At 34.3% G+C, this 15,614-nt stretch overlaps 1 long non-coding RNA gene across 1 annotated transcript; it reads right to left on the bottom strand.

Moving 5' to 3' along the window:
* Positions 1 to 503: 503 nt before the first annotated feature.
* Positions 504 to 2,721, bottom strand: LOC146994455 (uncharacterized). The gene is made up of 2 exons (XR_015043763.1): positions 2,571 to 2,721; positions 504 to 726 (listed from the first exon to the last, which is right to left on the bottom strand). It is a non-coding gene; the product is annotated as an uncharacterized LOC146994455 (long non-coding RNA).
* Positions 2,722 to 15,614: the final 12,893 nt, after the last annotated feature.

Below are 15,614 nucleotides of genomic sequence, written 5' to 3'. Positions count from 1 at the left end.
ACATTAGCCATACTTTAATAGTTGTCATCTTTAAGTTACTCTGTATTTTTAGAACTTCGAAATTAGAATGCCAATTTTATCTGCCATTGTTATGGAGCTGCAGGATATCGAATGTTATTTCTTTAATGATAAAAAGAAATGAATTTTTTAATACCACATCTCATTCATATAACTTATTAACATAATTGAAAAACAATTTAATTCATTTCATGTTATATCTGAAAATTAAAATTTGTAATACATTGACTAGATTCTTACAGGTCTTATTCCCATTTCCTCCAGGAAAAAGATAATTGCTGTGTAAAATGCATAAATATTTTCACGAGACTTATAATAGTGGTATTAAAATTATTATAATGTTTATGTCATATAATGGATCTGTGAATTTCTTTTAAATAATTTTCACAATCACAAATTTAATAAAATTAAGAAAGTAGTAAATTTTACAATTAAAATATGAATCCCGCACTGCAGAAATATATACAAGAATGAAAACACTGTAATATTTGAAATGCATGATTTATTTTTTTAATAAATTAATAATTATATTTTGATTTTCTATGACAGCAGTCTGATTTGCAACTGATTGCTTATACAAGTCACATATTTCACACAGTACATTAATATATTCTTCTGCGTTTCAATTATTTCCTTTTCTGCAGCTGTAATATCATCTCTCTTCCTTTTTTCTCTTCGGTTTCCTGCTTCGAATAGTTGAGCTTCTATCTGAGGGAAAATTCAAATTCAAATATTCTTAATTTTTATATTTCATAATGTAAAACACTTTTTATAATTAATTAAACAATGAAACTTCTCTAAAAAGGAACAATTCATAATAGTGATTTCTTTAACTTTCAATTTTTTTTCCCTTTATAATTTTTAAGACTGTTTATAGATCAAGAGCATTTAATGATTATTATTTTAAATTCTTAAAATCTTGTTCTTAATAATAGACATACTCTGTATATAATGTTCACAATAAAAGAATTGAAATAACTCTTTTGTATGAGAAATATTAATTTACATCTGTTATAATTAATTTATACCAGCGGTTCTCAGCCGGTGGTACGCAAAGAAACAAAGTATTTTTAACTATTAAATTCAAAAATCTCATAAAGAAAAGAATAGTTAATAGAAATTTCCTTTGATCGAAAATTTGAATGACACACTTGTTAACTTTTGGCTGAACCGAAAAAAAGAATTTAAAGGCATTTCGAATAAAGCTATCAAATTTGTATTGTCTTTTCGCACAACCTGTTTGTGTGAAAAATGATTTTTCCATGTTAAATTTGAAATATAAATACTCACCAAAATAAAAAGTGGATCCTAATTTACCATTAAATGAAATAAGAGCAGACATAAAGAAATTAAATATTAAAGTATTATAACTGAAATTTTGATAATCAAGTGAATAATTAATTTAATTTTGATAATTAAGTAATCATCAGTTTTTAATCTAATAGTTTTTATGTGTACATATTTAATACAAAGAGTGTGCAAATGGCAATATATATATATGATTTTAATATTTCTATTAAGGAATTGAAAAATAATCATTGTAAAATTAGTGGTGGTATTAATGTTTTTCAGTTTTTGCTTGGATGGTACACTATAAGTCAAAAGGTTGAAAAACGCTGATTTATACCATTAAAGTTTTTCTGTTGGAAGGAAAAAGAAAAGAAGAATCCAGAAAACATTAGATTTTATGTAATAGATACAAACTTGTCATTCCTAAATGTCATCCTCGTGATAAAAGTGTGGAATTTTCTAATGTAAAAAAGAAAAAAGCATAAAATAAGCACAATTTACTCAACAATCTTGACTGAAATATACATGCTTTCAGAGATAGCATAAAGTAAGAAAAGTTTACTCAACAATCTTGATTGAAATATACATGCTTTCAGAGATAGCATAAAGTCAGAAAAGTTTACTGAACAATCTTGATTGAAATATGCATGCTTTCAGAGATAGCATAAAAGAAGCACAATTAACCTCAACAATCTTGATTGAAATATACATGCTTTCAGAAATAATATACAAAGCATACTGCATAATCAAAGTTATGAGTTTATATACTACGAGATACTATACATGTTTATAATATACCATGTTCCTGTACACCTAACACTTCGTCCACAATTTTCTATACAATTCATTAAAGATAGTTCCTGAAACATAACTGACTTAAGAGAAACATGCATACTTCTAATTTATGCAAAATAATTTGACAAACATTGATTTCAGGTAAAGAGCTACATGTATTATATCAAAGAAAGAATGAATAAGTGTAATTTGCCTTTATCCTACAAATACTTAAAAACATTTACATTAAAAAAATGAATTATACGTAATCGTAGCAAATTTTTAATGAAAAACAAAACAAGAGTTGAAAACTTAATAGTTTTTGTCAATATTTTACTCTCTTAAAATTTATATAAATGTATAGAAACTTAATCTAATCTAATCGGTATCTTTTACAAATTGGCCTTGGCTACAAAGAGCCTTAATCCAATCGGTTTTGATCATGCCATACGGCCAGTTGTTTAGAGAGAATAGTGGTGCATACGCACCCGCACAGAGGCGAAAAATTTATAGGAGATAATCCTGCGATTATATCTGTACATGTGATAAGCAATTTGGCATTAGCAATTATTGCGGCAGTGGTCTCAGTTCTCATGCAGTCAGGCGGCATGGCGGTCAGATCGGAAAGCAACCCTTCAACCTCGGCATCCACTCCCTGAATGAGAGAGGAGCACTCAGAATTCTAAGCAACAAGTGAAGCCCACGTGATGTGGGTCAGCAAATCAGAGAAGATCTTATTGCACAGTTCTATTTGACCAGAGTGGTCACATGATTGATACAATTGAATGAAAATTAAAAATACTAGAAATAAACTTGAATAAATGGGATCTTGGATAAATGGAAAAGATATTTACACTATTTACATATTTACAATCACCATCTAGGATTGTGATGTATTGTGCGCGGTCTTTTTACCGTATATTCTATAGTTGGATCATAGTCAATGATGTTTTTGATTGCTTGGTACTCGCTATTCCTAGCTTTCTCAAAGAAATTGTGAGATATGGTGAGGATGTGATCCATAAGATCCGGAATTTTGAGGTCTTTCTGGATATCTTTATTCCTGATAAACCAGGGTGCGTTTGTGATTGATCGTAATATTTTATTTTGTAAAATACCAATCTTTTTTCTTTCATTTTTATTGCCAATGGCCCAAGCAGGGGCGGCATATGTAAGGATCGGTCTTATGAGAGAAGTATATAGAATCTTTTTTGTATGTAAGTTAAGTTTGGAGTTACGTCCAATAAGTGGATAAATGGCCATATAAGCAGAATTCCCTTTATTGGCAATGTATTGAAGGTGATTTTTGAAGTTCAGCTGTTTATCTACATAGACACCTAGATATTTATAAGCATCATTATGTGTGATAAGAGTGCTATTGATTTTAATTTCAGTGTTGACATTCTGAAGTTTTTTATAACGTCTATAGAGAACAGTATTGCATTTGTGAGCGTTGAGATTTATTTTCCAAATTGTGCACCAGTGTGCGATATTGTTAACATACATTTGGAGGTTGTTAATGGCCAGTTGAGGTTGAATTGATTCAGAGAGTACAACAGCATCATCTGCATATTTGAGTACTTTGGAGTTAAGTGGATGAGGAAGATCGTTAATATAAATATTAAAAAGTTTTGGGCTTAAAACACTACCTTGAGCGACGCCACAAAACATCCTTTTCTTTTTGGAGAAGGTATTACCTATTTTGACTTGGAAAGTTCTGTTACATAGAAAAGAGAAGATAATTTTAATTAAATTTTTAGGAATTTCGAGATCTATGAGTTTTAGAATTAGCCCAGCATGCCACACTCGATCAAAAGCTTTCTCAAAATCGAGGTAGCATGCGGCAACTGCACTTTTTTTCTGAAACGCAAGAGCTATTGTTTCCACAAGATTTAAGACTTGATGTGTGGTCGAATGACCTTTTCTAAATCCAAATTGTAAGTTATCAATAATGTCATTATTTTCTAGGAAGTTTGTGAGTCTATTGTTAAGGATTTTCTCATAAATTTTGCCCATAGCAGGCAAAAGACTGATGGGTCGATAGCTATTGACATCTTTTGGGTTTTTTCCCGGTTTGGGAATAAAAATTACGATAGAGTGCTTCCATTGTTGGGGGAAGTATGACTGTCTAATACAACCATTGATAATATTGCAGAGATTGATAATGCATCTATTTGGCAGGGCTTTAAGTGCTTTATTGTTAAGTTGGTCGTAACCTTTCGCTTTTCTTGGCTTAAGGTTTTTAATAATGTTTTTCACCTCTTTAGGAGAAGTAAACTGAATGTGCCTTTGAGGCGTAAAATTGCGTATGTAGTTGACTGCTTCTTGAGCTTCGTTTTCAGTTTCCGAGTTATTAGACGGGAGGGGTTTATAGATATTTTCTTGTACTTCTGCCATGAGGTCAGCAATGTCTTGGTCCGAATAATATTTAGTTCCAGAGTGTTCAATTGCGTGCTGGGTATAACTGTTATTATTTTTGAGGGAGCGCGCGATTCTCCAAACATTTTCATGGTTCGGCTCCAAATTTTCAAGTAGGTGGTCCCATTGTTGATTCCTGTATTCTTGAATTTCAGTCTTGATTTTTCGGTTTAGGTAATTGAGGTGCCGCTTATCATTTGGGTTTCTAGACTGATGCCAGGTCTTAATGGCTGCGTTTCTGAGCATGATAGTATTTTTAATCTGGGTGGGAAGGGTTTGAGATTTATTATCTTTTATGGAGTAAGTAGCAGTGGAAATAGCGTTTTGAATGGTAGTAGTAAATTTATGGATTTCGTTCTCTATTGCAAAGCTATGGGGGTAACTATTATTGCAGGTATAATTTTGCAGAAGGTTATTGACTAGATTCCAGTTGGTCTTGGTAAGCTGTTTTTTCAAAGGGTGATAGAATCCATAGAAGTCAAAGGTGACTGGCAGGTGGTCAGAATTAAGGTCATAAGTGACTTCCAGAGAAGGAGTTTGATTGATATTTTTGAGTAATAGAACATCAAGGATGTCTCCGGCGCCATCATGATGAATTCTAGTGGGGATGAAAGGTGCGACAATTTTTAGATCTTGATTTAGTAGGTAGTTGTTCAAGAAATTTCCATTTGTATTGTTGAATCTTGAATTCCAAGCTTGATTTTTAGCGTTAAGATCACCCGCAATTAAAGTAGGAAAATTAGCAGCTGTGAGATTATTTAGATCATTATTGTTTAGTCTATTGCCAGGTGGGTTGTAAACTGAAATGAATAAATAGGCTTCATTCAGTCCACTATAAATTATTGCAGCTGTTTTTTCTATATTGCCAGTGTTAGGTAATTCATATTTGGCGAAACGAAGGTAGTTTTTAATAATTATTGCAGTACCTCCACCTCTGTTATGAATTCTATCGTCTCGGATTGTCCGGTATCCAGGGAAATTTATCCGATGTGACTTCCTTAGATGTGTTTCGTTGAGCAGCATGATGTCTATGTTATGGGTGATGAGAAAGTTTTTAATTTCCTCCTTTTGCTTATGAACACCGTTAGCATTGAAGAAAGTGACTTTAAGAAAGCACTTGCTAGTGGTTATGATCTTGTGTTCATTACTTAAAGGACTAGAAATCATAGTTTAGAGATGAAAAATATTCTATGGCTGCCATAACAACCTCGATTTTGTTCATAATATTTTTAGCTTCTTTGAAGCTTTTTAGAAATTCTTTTGCTTTTGTAAGCTGCAATTTAATCCACTCGCAGAAGGAGGGAGGTTCCGGTTCTTGATTCTGTTTCTGGGTTGGAGGAGCGGATACAGCCGCTTGCGTGCTGGTATTTTGTGCTGCCGTTGGTAGAGCAGGGAAATCTTCTTGATTGAGTTGGAATGTAGGTTGAGGTGGTTGAGCATTTTCCGTTTTACGAGTTTCTATTGCTTTTTTGATATTGTTAGGGTGGAATTTACACAGTTTTGAAGAGCTTACGTGGTCTAAACCACATAAGGCACATTTTGCGGAGTGTAAGTTTTTGTCCTGTTTGCATGTATACCCTTCGTGAGGGCCGGCGCATTTTTGGCATCTTGGTTTGTAATTGCACTTTTCCTTAATATGCCCGTATCTTTGGCATTTATGACATTGAACTGGTCCTGGGCGACTTTTATACGAGCATACCAGAACATCAAGTCCACGTAGTGAAGTGATGTTAAATATCTTTTTCCCCTCGTTGTTTCTTTTGGTTTCCACGAGGAAAACCGGTAATTTAATAATCTTGCCGTCTTCAAATTTTTCTATTTGTTTTATTTTTGTGATGGGGATGCCCATACTGGCGATTTCTTCTTTTATGATCTCCGGGTTTGAGGTTCTTGGGAGTTTTTTGATAATGGCCTTTAAAGGTTTTTCGCTTTTAAGTTTATACGTGTGGTATGGAATATCCCGTTTAGTAAGCAATTCGTATAGAAACTTGAAATGCATACCGCATTTGGCTGGAAAACTTGTGGTATTGTACTGCACTCTAAAGAAAGGGGAAAAGTATACAATGAAGCAATCGTAAGAATAAAAGATATTTGCATATTATTGAAACCACCTTAATAAAAGTTACCAAATTTTCAAAAATGTGCCAAACTCTGGTAATGATTATGCATCAAAATTTTTCAGGTAACATGCTCATGACAATTTTTCATTCAAGCAATGTCACCATTTTCATATGTGTTCCTTATGTTGTATTTCCAATGGTTTTTAGATACGAATAGTTGTTTTAGATTAATTTCAGATTTAAAATACTGCTTGTGAAGCTTACCATCAAAAGAAGAAGCTGTGTTAAAAGTTCTGCAGGAATAGAATATTTTAGTACAAAAATTTCTAATGGAAACAACTATGAGATGAATTTAGTACATAGACAAGGCATGCAGTATCAAGTTTATGTAATTCTCTGATTTTTTTTTTTAAGTGAAAACTGATCACTTGGCACAAGCAGTGAAGAACAGTGCTAAAAAATTAGACAAAAAATTTGTGGAAAATGTATTTTTTTAAACTATCATATAATTTTTATTTAATAATTCAAATTAGTATTTTAAAATTTGTTAAATGTTTTTTCCTTTAATATGTTATAACATTTTGCCAACTTTGATAAATATTGATAGTTTGGTTATGCTAAAAGCAAGCTGCAAAAACAACGTACTTCTCCTGATAAGTATTTTTCTCTTTTCATTTATAAAGACCACCAAACTGATCCAGGTATTTGTGTTATTATGTAAGTACCAAAAAATATTGAAGAATGCAGAATGAAAGATGGCAACCAGTATGGTAAAAGATACAATTAATATATGAAATGAAAGAAATCTTATTAAAAGACGACTTTCATTATCAGCAGAGAAGCATGACACAGTTACAGTAAAGATATTAAGCTTTTGTTTCTGCACTTGTAGCTTTTAATAGCAAAAATTGTTTTTTGAAATTTTATGAAATAAATAAATCTGAACATAACTGATATCAAACGAGAATGGGTCCAAACTTTCACTTAAGAAGCAAAAGTGTACTGTAAATGCACAATATTATGAGCAGAACACAAAGCATAATTTATAAATTAAACCTTTATTCTGGATGCATATATTACATTAATATCACATTAGATTTAGCACTTACTACAATTCAGAGTTTCATATAATTTTTATTTATTGTATTATATTGAAATACCTTTAATTTCATTTTTATATTTTCCCAACGATGTACAATATAAACCTTAAAATTGCTCTTAACCGTTTCATCACATAATGAATGTCTAAGGGAAGGAATGCCTGCATGGAAAACTAAGGAAAATTTAGTATTCATGTTATACATTGAAAAATGAAGAGAACACTCATGCAGCTAGCTTTTTCACCTGGATTTTAAGAGAGACTGGGATAGCAGTGTTCAGCAGGCTTATCTGCTTGCACATAGATGGGCTTATTAATTACTATATAATTCAAGAACTAGTTAAATTTCATATGGTAAACATGCCTACTGTCACTGAAGAATCATGCATCTGCATTGAACAATAAAAATATAACACAAATTTGAATTTTAAACTAAACTTACTATTAGAAGAATGAAAACCAAATGCTGTAATTTGAAAATGGGAAAAAATTGTGGTTTATATTTAAAAAAGCAAGTATTTTTGTCTGAAAAGTAAAATATATTTTACACACACCTGTTGCTCTAGATTACTTTGGAGGGAATCTATAGGATAAAGTAAATAAAGTTGTACACATTACATTACATGTCTGTATATTTCCTTCGTTTTCAGGACTGAAACACTTCGTTACACCACACTACAACGCAGTAAACACTTGACCATAAGCTCAGAAGAATCATGGGAACTGATGTTTTTTGTTCACATCGACACGCAGTCTCATTGGATATTGATGTAGTTTATCGGACAAGCTCTCCTGGCACGAGAGCAAACCAGCTCCCTATTGCAATTTTGACGTCATCAGTTACCAGAGCGGTAAAGCGTTGCATTTGAATTCGACTTTAGCAGCCGATAGCAGGAACGCCTCTTGCGAGCTAACATTTGCAATTTATCAGAGCATTGCACTTGAATTCGCCCCTAAATACATAACAAATATTAACATTTTAGCATGTATAGCTTTCCAATATACTCTTGTGTTTATTTTAAATCACTGCGAAATATATGAGATTTCAGGTTTAAAATTAATTCTTTTAATATTTGCAGTGCATTTCATGTAAAAATTAGTGTTTTGGGCTTTAATTTCGTCATTGTTTTAGGAAAGAAAATAATATTTGCTTCTCTATATAATATTCAAATGAATAATTAATGAATTTAAAATTACGAACATTTTGTAATAAATGTGACAACTTGTATTATTTTATTGTATATCTGAAAGGAATCTGGTTTAAATATAAATTATTTACACAATCTTTGGATGGAAAAACTGTCATGTAATATAGTATTTAGACAAAAGATCTACTGGAAGAATTTTTTTTAGTTTTTGCATGTTCAGAATTTTTAATGTGTATATAATTTTGTTCTGAATGGTTTTGAAAAATATATTGCACCCACACTAAATTTAAATAATAAATTTTTATCCTGTGAAATGCACTCAAATTTTAATATGAATAAGCCCTTGTGAAGCTGCCAAGGTATTTTCATAGAAAGCTAAAATCAATTTAAGGGTTAAAAATGACTTCAAAGATGGATTCCAGGCTTTTCTAGTGTAGGTACGAGCCAGTTTCCCCCAGAAAGTCCTTCACAAAGACATCCATCGTTTTAGGTTGATAGCCCCTACGAGCTATAATCAAATAAATTAAACCAAGGTTTGGTAAGGATGTGATATTGTTTCTTCCTTATTATTATGGATCTTATTTTTTAAAAGTGTCAAGATTTTTGATAAATCACCAATGTAAACTATTCTGAAACATCTGGCAGCCCCAACAATTATAATTTACAGTTTGCTTATAATGAGAAGAGCTTCGAGGAGATCATATGATCATATTTCTTACCATGCAAATGTTAATAATTCATAATCACTCAGAATTCTCTCATCACAAAAAGAGCTCTCAGTACTATTCTACATGTTAATGATTTTTATTTATATTTTAATCTTAAAATTCTTTATTTACTGAGAAGTAAGGAAGATGCTTACTATATGTTTCTTTCAAGAAATGCAAATATTTTACATCACATTCGAATATGCAGAAAGGAACATTAAATAAAAGTTCACATCAGAGAAAGCATTTAGAGGTGCAGCTTAAAAATTTGCAAATGAAAGAAAAGTATATATTTTAACAGCTGGTTTAGTGGTTTCAGAATACTGTTTGTAACAGCATTGTTGCAACTCTCAGGGCTACAACGTGCAGGTTACAAATTAAATAATCACAGCAGGGTTTATTAATATAAAGATTTAATATGGATATCTCACACAAGCTGAAAACGTTACATTACTCTATTAAGTGCATACATATAACTAAGTGAAAAAAGGGAATTTCCCCGCTTAGTTCGTTAAAGAAAAAATAAGAATAATAAAAAATAGTCCAATCAGATGCGGCGGCCCTTCTGTTGACCTTCGCCGAACCGTTATGTAATCGTCTGTCTGCAGCGGCCGTCTCCAACATTCTCCCCCTCTTTGAGTCGACTTCAGGTTGTCTCAAAGACATACAGTACCTGGTCCAAGAGATCTAATTTCTGAGGCACCTTGATCACACGTCCAAATCTTGACACTTTAGCACCTTGCAGGATGTTACTAGAGTCATTTGAAGAATCATTAGAATCTGAATGCTCATCACTAGAAATAGAAGAAATAGGATTAGTAAAAGAGTTATCGTTTATGGGATCAGTGGGTTTGTCCGTTAACTGCACTTCCAATAGAAAGACTCTCTGAATGGGACGAAGCAGCGTACCAGCTTAGGTCTTTAGTTCTACAGTTCTCACCTTGCCATCTTTCCCAGGAATTAGTCGAATGACCTTAGCTAAAGGCCAATGCATCTGTTTTTGATGTCATCTCCTATTAGAGCAATTTCACCCAACCGTAGCTCTGACGATGGATCCTTCTTATTTTGGACCAGAAGGCCTAAATATTCTTTCCTAAATCTATGCCTTAAATCATTAGGTAGTTTTTGGCGATGTCTAACCCTTTTTCGAAGACCTTTCGAATCGCAGAAATCAACATCAGGAACACCTAAGCTACGATTCTCGATGAAAAACATGGCTGGGGAAAGTGGGATTAAATCATCCGGATTTTCCGACACATAGGTAAGAGGTCTAGAGTTAATTATTGACTCGCAGTCGCACAATACTGTGTACAACTCCTCGGTTGTAAGAACCGCGTTACCGAGTGTCCTTCTCAACAGTTCCTTTACTACACGAACTAACCTCTCCCACCAGCCTCCCCAACAAGCGGCTGTGGGAGGACTAAACTTCCATATTATACGTTGTATAACCGTTTGCCTCAAAACTTTTTCTCAATCAATGTTACTAAGTCCTCTTTGCGCTCCTCTGAAATTAGTTCCGTTGTCGGAATAAATTATTCTCGGCCACCCCCTTCTGGCTACTAATCGTCTCAATGACAACAAGAATGCGTCGGTAGACAATGAGGAAGTCAATTCCAAATGAACGGCTCTATATATTGCACATGTGAACAAAACAATCCAACCTTTTTCACCTCCCTTCACATACAAGGGTCCTGCCAAATCAACTCCTACCACCTCGAACACCGCTGCGTCATTGACACGATCGCTTGGTAGCGACACCGGCTCGCAACCGGGAGCCTTAGCCTTGTATCGATTGCATCTTACACAATTTTTTACGACTTTCCTGACCGCTTTTCTGCCCCTCACTATCCAAAATCGCTCCCTTAATATTCCAAGTAATATTTGGGTTCCAGCGTGACAATTTTGTAAATGATAATATTCTATCAGGCGCTGGGTGAATATACACCGGTCTGGTAAAATAATAGGACAAATAAATTCAGGGTCGTCTGATCGCTCTGTAATGCGCGTTTTCACCCTTTTTATACCCTCTTTGTCTGAGATGACACGCATATTGGGAATAGAGTCGGCGGAGGGAAAATACTTATTTTGTATAATTTTTATAAGAGTTTTTTTTGCATGTTCCATCTCATGAGCGGTTAAATCTCCAGTCTCTCGAAATGCACGTTTACTTGTTGCGTTTTTCACAAACCGCAATATCCATACGACTAATCGAATAATGGATTGAAAATTCGAAAACCTAATTGCATACCAAGGTATTTCCTCTTCAACTGAATTAAGGTTACACAATCTAACCTTCCTTTTTTCTCGTTCTACCTCAGAGATCTCGTAAGCCAAACGGTCTGGTGGCCACTTGTTATTAGGTTCCAGGAGCCAGGATGGACCCTCCCACTAAAGAGAATCTGAAAATGAACGAGGGGAACTGCCTCTTGAAAGCATATCTGCCGGATTTAAATCACCTGGAACATGGCGTCAACACTGAGAATGAATCAGACTGTTTATCTCTTTTACCCTATTCGCAACGAAAACTGACCAATCACCACGTTTCTTAATCCACCAGAGTGCTACCATAGAATCACTCCATGCATTAATTTTCAAATCAGGCAAGTCTAAGGCGGCGTATACTGAGTGTACCAGTCGCGCGCCAATGCAACAGGCCATCAATTCTAACCGGGGTATTGTCAGAGATTTTAACGGCGCTACCCTAGATTTGGCTCTGATCAATCGAATTTTGACTCCCACGGGCGTTACAGTTCTAATGTAAACATATGCACTATAGGAGCTCTTACATGCATCAACGAATAGATGCAGCTCTAAATTCTCATTTATATCTACATATCGTGGAATACTAATTTTCTCAAGATATTTAATTTCCTCCTGCCACTTCTGAAAAATTTTCTGAATGTTCTCTGGCAAGGGATCATCCCATTTCAATTTCATAGTTCAAGCCTCCTGTAATAGTAACTTAGGTAACAAGGTAGTTGGACTCAGAAAACCCTGCGGATTAAAACTTTTATGTACCATAGCCAAAATATTACGCTTACTTATCTCATTATCCATTGAATAATTAAGATTACATTTCAATGTATCGTTATCCAAATCCCATAAGATTCCAAGAAGAGACGTTATACCTGAACTACGGGAAATACAATGACCGGGAACATTACTTTCCAAACTCCGTAGGTTAAAGCATCTCCGAGCCATTACTTCTGTAGCCTTAACTATAAAATTTTCTTGCTGTTTGATATCGTGAACCCCAGTGACATAATTGTCAACATAAAACGAATGCTTTAATTTTTGGGTCACATCGTCAAACTCGGCAGGGGAATTATCCAAGAGATGCTCTATCGATGCAGAGAGTTGGAAAGGAGACGAACAAATGGCGAACACCACTCTGCAGTGTCTGTAAATCATAGGTTCTTCAAGAGTTGGAAGAAAAAACCTCAAATAATCTCTGTGTTCTGGGATAATACTCAACTGAAGAAACGCTTTTTCTATGTCCGATGATAAACCAACAGAATACAATCTAAACCTGTCAATTATATCAGGTATGAGTTCGATTAAGTTCGGCCCTCTATTTAAACAATCATTTAGGGACAGTTGATTTCTCTCTCGGGCTGAAGCGTCGAACACCGGCCTTACCTTCATTGTCTGGCTAGTATGCTTTATAACTGGTCTATATGGCAAATAATAACTCAAATTATCAATTTCAGTTTCAGGAACCTTTTCTATTATTTTTAGGTCTTCCCATTGCTTAAAAACTACCTTATAGTCATCTAACTGATTTTCCTCATTACTTCGTTGACACATTCTTTGATGCCTTTTAAAAGTAATAGACTTATTGTTAGGTAACAGAATTTCAGATTTAACGGGTAGTGGCAATTCATATCGGCCATCAGGAAGCACATTTAAATTCTCTTTAAATTGCTTAATGGTGTCAGAGTGAGCAAGTTTACGTTTAACATCTTCAGTTGGATCTGTTATGCCAATGGCATCTAAATTCCAGAGTTCAGTTACGCTAAGATTAGGACAATGTAACGAAACTACATTATTGCACAAATTATTTTCTGCTAATGCTGGAATAGTAGCTGAAGTATGTTCTTTAGGTAAGCTGTTTACTTTACCAATCACAGTGTATCCGAATTTAGTCCCAACAACAGTTACACCAGAGTTCAGTTTCAGAGAACTGCTAGTAATAATGTCCACGATGGCATCTGCTCCTAAAAGCAACTCAATGTCATATTCTTTAGCTTGCAAATCAGACAAGGTAATATTTCTTTCTTTTAATTCTTTTAGGGTCTTGGGATCAACTACTTTTGGAACACATTCACATATTTTGTTTTGAGAAAGTACTTCAAAGTTATGGTCATAAGTGCCCTCAAAATTTCTTAAATTAACATCAAACACTAAATGGGAATGAGGACTTGTCTCTCTCCCCCCAAACAAACCGTGTATAATGGTTTGTTTCGATTTAGGACGCAGTTGCAAAAACGCAATGACTCTTTCTGAAAGATAAGATTTCTGAGAACCACTGTCCAAAATCGTACGAACTGTAAGTTGTCTACCCTCAAAAACTATTTTTAAAACAAGTGTTTGCAAATACACATTTTCATTAACAGTTGACTGATTAGACAACACATTATTGGAAATAACAGTACTGTCAGTTCCATTTGGCTTTACAGGTTCGCCATTTGAGTACATAATTGTATAGTGAAATTTATGACATGTTAAACATTTTACTTTAGTTTTCCATGCCCGTGAACTATGTCCAACTCGTAGGCAGCGAAAACAGGCGCGCTTCTGCAACAAAAGTTTTCGTTTGTCTTCTAAAGGCATTTTGCGAGCAGAAAAACATTCGGCAGAATTGTGGGATTTCTCACAAAAAATACAACGTAAATTTTGCCTACCTGTATTGTCTTGAACATTTACCAAGGCAGCAGCTGTAGAGCAACCTGGATCATCAGCATGTGGACGCGAATGTTCAGAACGTGAAGCTCCCAACCCGGTACGAGCGAGCTTAATCATTTCCTCACTTTGCACTTCGTTTCGAAGAAAGCACAAAAGTTTATCCAACGAACGCGCACTATTTGCTGTGACGCAGTATCTTCCATCGAGTGGCTTTTTTCCCACGCACGAAGAACAGTCTCTGGTAAACAGGACTCAACAAGTGGCTCTAAAAATTCTGCAAATTTTTCCTTAGTTCTACCGAGGCTGTCCAGTGCCATAAGCTTGCTCTCAAGTAAATCATAAAGTTCAGCTAAATCTACTTTAATCCTACCAGTAGCATTTTTCATAACTATGGAAAGTAGATCCCGTACATAAATCTGAACCAAAAGTTCATCTCTCCCGAAGCGTTCTTTAAGTTGTGCGATGACCTTTGAATAGTTTTCTTTAGTTGGCGGAAAACTGGTTATGAGTCTTGACGCTTTAGAATCTGCTACCACACATTGTAAAATATATTGAAATTTATCTTCATCGACAATGGAGAGGTCGTTGTGAATTTTTTCAAACTGGGACCAAAAAGCAAGAAAGTCTTTCGGTTCTCCACTAAATTTCCTTAATTCAAGTTTGGGAAGCTTGAATTTCCTTTTTTGCTCGGTTGTTGTTTCTTCCGTAACCGAATTTCCCTTCTTTGCATTTTCTAACAGCGAACAGATGAAGCAGAACTTGTCACGGTATTCTTCTGCTTTCAAAAAATCTTCAGAATATTCATCTTGAAGGGCATCATCACTCAGCAACAAATTCGTAACTTCTTCTTGAGTTGTGTCTAAACGTGAGAATTTGTCTTGAATCTGACGAAACAACGTACTGACTTCGTCACTTCCTAAACTTTTGTTTTCGATCTTCTGAGCTATATCGTTGCAGCATACCGTAAACGCTGTTATCAGCGACTTTCGTTTTGCTTTCAAAACGTTTATATCCATATTTCAAAAATATAAAGTAGCGGACGCCAAATTTACTATGTTGCAACTCTCAGGGCTACAACATGCAGGTTACAAATTAAATAATCACAGCAGGGTTTATTAATATAAAGATTTAATATGGATATCTCACACAAGCTGAAAACGTTACATTACTCTATTAAGTGCATACATATAACTGA

The sequence above is a fragment of the Stegodyphus dumicola genome, chromosome 11 (genome assembly GCF_044657685.1).
Source record: "Stegodyphus dumicola isolate Sdum_Otavi_A_Nest chromosome 11, ASM4465768v1".
In the NCBI taxonomy this organism is placed as follows: Eukaryota; Metazoa; Arthropoda; class Arachnida; order Araneae; family Eresidae; genus Stegodyphus; species Stegodyphus dumicola.
The sequence above is the reverse complement of the archived record's forward strand: the minus strand, read 5'-3'. Positions and strand labels throughout refer to the sequence as shown.